A 6298-nucleotide genomic window follows, 5' to 3' on the forward strand; every position below is an offset into this window, starting at 1 on the left:
GCGCACAGGTCGAGCGACAAATTTGAGGTGACAGACAGTGACATTCAATACCGCCTTGCACACTCTTTGCCATTATCTATCTGATATAAGGGTGTAATCATAAGTCCAACAGTTGCAAATTAGAGTTTCTATTGGACAAATGTAGGGGTTTGCTTCCGTATTAAGAAACGTTTTCAACAGAATCTGCTAAATTAATACACCCCTAATCATGCGTAAACACAGTTCACTTTCATGGCAGCCACGTTTTTATTTTTTTAAATTTTTTTATTGAACCTTTATTTAACCAGGTAGGCTAGTTGAGAACAAGTTCTCATTTGCAACTGCGACCTGGCCAAGATAAAGCATAGCAGTGTGAACAGACAACACAGAGTTACACATGGAGTATAAACAATTAACAAGTCAATAACACAGTAGAAATAAAGAGAGTGTATATACATTGTGTGCAAAAGGCATGAGGAGGTAGGCGAATAATTACAATTTTGCAGATTAACACTGGAGTGATAAATGATCAGATGGTCATGTACAGGTAGAGATATTGGTGTGCAAAAGAGCAGAAAAGTAAATAAATAAAAACAGTATGGGGATGAGGTAGGTAAAATTGGGTGGGCTATTTACCGATAGACTATGTACAGCTGCTCAGATAGCAGATGTTTGAAATTGGTGAGGGAGATAAAAGTCTCCAACTTCAGCGATTTTTGCAATTCGTTCCAGTCACAGGCAGCAGAGAACTAGAACGAAAGGCGGCCAAATGAGGTGTTGGCTTTAGGGATGATCAGTGAGATACACCTGCTGGAGCGCGTGCTACGGGTGGGTGTTGCCATCGTGACCAGTGAACTGAGATAAGGCGGAGCTTTACCTAGCATGGACTTGTAGATGACCTGGAGCCAGTGGGTCTGGCGACGAATATGTAGCGAGGGCCAGCCGACTAGAGCATACAGGTCGCAGTGGTGGGTGGTATAAGGTGCTTTAGTAACAAAATGGATGGCACTGTGATAAACTGCATCCAGTTTGCTGAGTAGAGTGTTGGAAGCTATTTTGTAGATGACATCGCCGAAGTCGAGGATCGGTAGGATAGTCAGTTTTACTAGGGTAAGTTTGGCTGCGTGAGTGAAGGAGGCTTTGTTGCGGAATGGAAAGCCGACTCTAGATTTTATTTTAGATTGGAGATGTTTGATATGAGTCTGGAAGGAGAGTTTACAGTCTAGCCAGACACCTAGGTACTTTATAGATGTCCACATACAGTGCCTTGCGAAAGTATTCGGCCCCCTTGAACATTGCGACCTTTCAGGCTTCAAACATAAAGATATAAAACTGTATTTTTTTGTGAAGAATCAACAACAAGTGGGACACAATCATGAAGTGGAACGACATTTATTGGATATTTAAAACTTTTTTAACAAATCAAAAACTGAAAAATTGGGCGTGCAAAATTATTCAGCCCCCTTAAGTTAATACTTTGTAGCGCCACCTTTTGCTGCGATTACAGCTGTAAGTCGCTTGGGGTATGCCTCTATCAGTTTTGCACATCGAGAGACTGAAATATTTTCCCATTCCTCCTTGCAAAACAGCTCGAGCTCAGTGAGGTTGGATGGAGAGCATTTGTGAACAGCAGTTTTCAGTTCTTTCCACAGATTCTCGATTGGATTCAGGTCTGGACTTTGACTTGGCCATTCTAACACCTGGATATGTTTATTTTTGAACCATTCCATTGTAGATTTTGCTTTATGTTTTGGATCATTGTCTTGTTGGAAGACAAATCTCTGTCCCAGTCTCAGGTCTTTTGCAGACTCCATCAGGTTTTCTTCCAGAATGGTCATGTATTTGGCTCCATCCATCTTCCCATCAATTTTAACCATCCTCCCTGTCCCTGCTGAAGAAAAGCAGGCCCAAACCATGATGCTGCCACCACCATGTTTGACAAACATAACGTTTTGCATTGTTGCCAAAAAGTTCAATTTTGGTTTCATCTGACCAGAGCACCTTCTTCCACATGTTTGGTGTGTCTCCCAGGTGGCTTGTGGCAAACTTTAAACGACACTTTTTATGGATATCTTTAAGAAATGGCTTTCTTCTTGCCACTCTTCCATAAAGGCCAGATTTGTGCAATATACATAATAATATATATAATTGTTGTCCTATGGACAGAGTCTCCCACCTCAGCTGTAGATCTCTGCAGTTCATCCAGAGTGATCATGGGCCTCTTGGCTGCATCTCTGATCAGTCTTCTCCTTGTATGAGCTGAAAGTTTAGAGGGACGGCCAGGTCTTGGTAGATTTGCAGTGGTCTGATACTCCTTCCATTTCAATATTATCGCTTGCACAGTGCTCCTTGGGATGTTTAAAGCTTGGGAAATCTTTTTGTATCCAAATCCGGCTTTAAACTTCTTCACAACAGTATCTCGGACCTGCCTGGTGTGTTCCTTGTTCTTCATGATGCTCTCTGCGCTTTTAACGGACCTCTGAGACTATCACAGTGCAGGTGCATTTATACGGAGACTTGATTACACACAGGTGGATTGTATTTATCATCATTAGTCATTTAGGTCAACATTGGATCATTCAGAGATCCTCACTGAACTTCTGGAGAGAGTTTGCTGCACTGAAAGTAAAGGGGCTGAATAATTTTGCACGCCCAATTTTTCAGTTTTTGATTTGTTAAAAAAGTTTGAAATATCCAATAAATGTCGTTCCACTTCATGATTGTGTCCCACTTGTTGTTGATTCTTCACAAAAAAATACAGTTTTATATCTTTATGTTTGAAGCCTGAAATTTGGCAAAAGGTCGCAAAGTTCAAGGGGGCCAAATACTTTCGCAAGGCACTGTATTCTAGGTCGGAACCATCCAGGGTGGTGATGCTAGTCGGGCGTGCGGGTGCAGGCAGCGAACGGTTGAAAAGCATGCATTTGGTTTTACTAGCGTTTAAGAGCAGTTGGAGGCCACGGAAGGAGTGTTGTATGGCATTGAAGCTCGTTTGGAGGTTAGATAGCACAGTGTCCAAGGACGGGCCGGAAGTATACAGAATGGTGTCTGCGTAGAAGTGGATCAGGGATTCGCCCGCAGCAAGAGCAACATCATTGCTATATAGAGAGAAAAGAGTTGGCCCGAGAATTTAACCCTGTGGCACCTCCATAGAGACTGCCAGAGGACCGGACAGCATGCCCTCCGATTTGACACACTGAACCCTGTCTGCAAAGTAGTTGGTGAACCAGGCAAGGCTGTCATCAGAAAAACCGAGGCTACTGAGTCTGCCGATAAGAATATGGTGAGTCGAAAGCCTTAGCAAGGTCGATGAAGACGGCTGCACAGTACTGTCTTTTATCGATGGCGGTTATGATATCGTTTAGTACCTTGAGCGTGGCTGAGGTGCACCCGTGACCGGCTCAGAAACCAGATTGCACAGCGGAGAAGGTACGGTGGGATTCGTGATGGTCAGTGACCTGTTTGTTGACTTGGCTTACGAAGACCTTAGATAGGAAAGGCAGGATGGATATAGGTCTGTAACAGTTTGGGTCCAGGGTGTCTCCCCCTTTGAAGAGGGGATGACTGCGGCAGCTTTCCAATCCTTGGGGATTTCAGACGATATGAAAGAGAGGTTGAACAGGCTGGTAATAGGAATTGCGACAATGGCGGCGGATAGTTTCAGAAATAGAGGGTCCAGATTGTCAAGCCCAGCTGATTTGTACGGGTCCAGGTTTTGCAGCTCTTTCAGAACATCTGCTATCTGGATTTGGAGGAGAACCTGGAGAGGCTTGGGCGAGGCTTGGGCGAGTAGCTGCGGGGGGGGCGGAGCTGTTGGCCGAGGCTGGATTAGCCAGGAGGAAGGCATGGCCAGCCGTTGAGAAATGCTTGTTGAAGTTTTCGATAATCATGGATTTATCGGTGGTGACCGTGTTACCTAGCCTCAGTGCAGTGGGCAGCTGGGAGGAGGTGCTCTTATTCTCCATGGACTTCACAGTGTCCCAGAACTTTTTGGAGTTAGAGCTACAGGATGCAAATTTCTGCCTGAAGAAGCTGGCCTTTGCTTTCCTGACTGACTGCGTGTATTGGTTCCTGACTTCCCTGAACAGTTGCATATCGCGGTGACTATTCGATGCTATTGCAGTCCGCCACAGGATGTTTTTGTGCTGGTCGAGGGCAGTCAGGTCTGGAGTGAACCAAGGGCTATATCTGTTCTTAGTTCTGCATTTTTTGAACGGAGCATGCTTATCTAAAATGGTGAGGAAGTTACTTTTAAAGAATGACCAGGCATCCTCAACTGACGGGATGAGGTCAATATCCTTCCAGGATACCCGGGCCAGGTTGATTAGAAAGGCCTGCTCACAGAAGTGTTTTAGGGAGCGTTTGACAGTGATGAGGGGTGGTCGTTTGACTGCGGATCCGTAGCGGATACAGGCAATGAGGCAGTGATCGCTGAGATCCTGGTTGAAGACAGCGGAGGTGTATTTGGAGGGCCAGTTGGTCAGGATGACGTCTATGAGGGTGCCCTTGTTTACAGATTTAGGGTTGTACCTGGTGGGTTCCTTGATGATTTGTGTGAGATTGAGGGCATCTAGCTTAGATTGTAGGACTGCCGGGGTGTTAAGCATATCCCAGTTTAGGTCACCTAACAGAACAAACTCTGAAGCTAGATGGGGGCGATCAATTCACAAATGGTGTCCAGGGCACAGCTGGGAGCTGAGGGGGGTCGGTAAAGCAGGCGGCAACAGTGAGAGACTTATTTCTGGAGAGAGTAATTTTTTTAATTAGTAGTTCGAACTGTTTGAGTATGACATTACTTTGCAGGCTATCTCTGCAGTAGACTGCAACTCCTCCCCCTTTGGAAGTTCTATCTTGACGGAAAATATTATAGTTGGGTTTGGAAATCTCAGAATTTTTGGTGGCCTTCCTGAGCCAGGATTCAGACACGGCAAGGACATCAGGGTTAGCAGAGTGTGCTAAAGCAGTGAGTAAAACAAACTTAGGGAGGAGGCTTCTGATGTTGACATGCATGAAACCAAGGCTTTTTCGATCACAGAAGTCAACAAATGAGGGTGCCTGGGGACATGCAGGGCCTGGCTTTACCTCCACATCACCTGCGGAACAGAGGAGGAGTAGTATGAGGGTGCGGCTAAAGGCTATCAAAACTGGTCGCCTAGAGCGTTGGGGACAAAGAATAAAAGGAGCAGATTTCTGGGCATGGTAGAATATATTCAGGGCATAATGCGCAGACATGGGTATGGTGGGGTGCGGGTACAGCGGAGGTAAGCCCAGGCACTGGGTGATGATAAGAGAGGTTGTATCTCTGGAGATGCTGGTTGTAAATGGGTGAGGTCACCGCATGTGTGGGAGGTGGGACAAAGGAGGTATCAGGGGTATGAAGAGTGGAACTAGGGGCTCCGTTGTATTCCTTTTTGCATCCATGCGCTCTCCTTCTCACCTGTTCCCTTCGCTTGTGGACTTCAATGCACAACACATCAGCTGTATGTGACCAGCCGAAAAAAAACATTTCCAAGCCAAACCGCTACACAGAGCCTACATCATTGTCACCATATTAGCTAAGGTAACGTCATAGTCAGCATACGTAGCTACTGGAACTAATAAGTTAGTAAACCCGCTACAATCATGCAGTAACGTTACAGTGTACAGTCAAGTAAGCAGTTATACCGGTGGGCCCCGGTGGCAATAAATTAGTAATACCAAAAGCTTACCTTGACTTGGAAGAGTTCCAGTGTTGTGTTGGAAAGTCATAGCCACCTAGCTAACACAGCAACCCAATGTTTGAGCAGGATGCTCCAGTAGGCTAAACTAGCTAGCTGCATTTGCTACCTAAGTAAGTGAAACTGAAAATGAAAAAAAATGCTTCTCCTTCATTTTGGAAGAAATTAATTTGTTCCAAACTGTTAAACTATTGCCTTTCTCTTTGAGTCAACTACCCACCACATTTTATACACTGCAGTGCTAGCTAGCTGTATCTTATGCTTTCAGTACTAGAATAATTATTTTTGATCCTTTGATTGGGTGGACAACATGTCAGTTCATGCTGCAAGAGCTCTGATAGACTGGAGGATGTCCTCCGGGAAGATGTCATAATTATTATGTAAGTCTATGGAAGGGGGTGAGAACCATGTGCCTCCTAGGGTTTGTCTTTAAGTCAACGTACCCAGAGGAGGACGGAAGCTAGCTGTCCTCCAGCTACACCATGGTGCTACCGTACAGAGTGCTGTTGAGGCTACTGTAGACCTTTGCGAAATAGTGTTTTAATCAGTTATTTGGTGACATGCTTATATTTTGTGTAGTTTTATCTAAAATAGATACATTT

The sequence above is a fragment of the Oncorhynchus nerka genome, linkage group LG22, assembly GCF_034236695.1.
Source record: "Oncorhynchus nerka isolate Pitt River linkage group LG22, Oner_Uvic_2.0, whole genome shotgun sequence".
NCBI lineage: Eukaryota > Metazoa > Chordata > Actinopteri > Salmoniformes > Salmonidae > Oncorhynchus > Oncorhynchus nerka.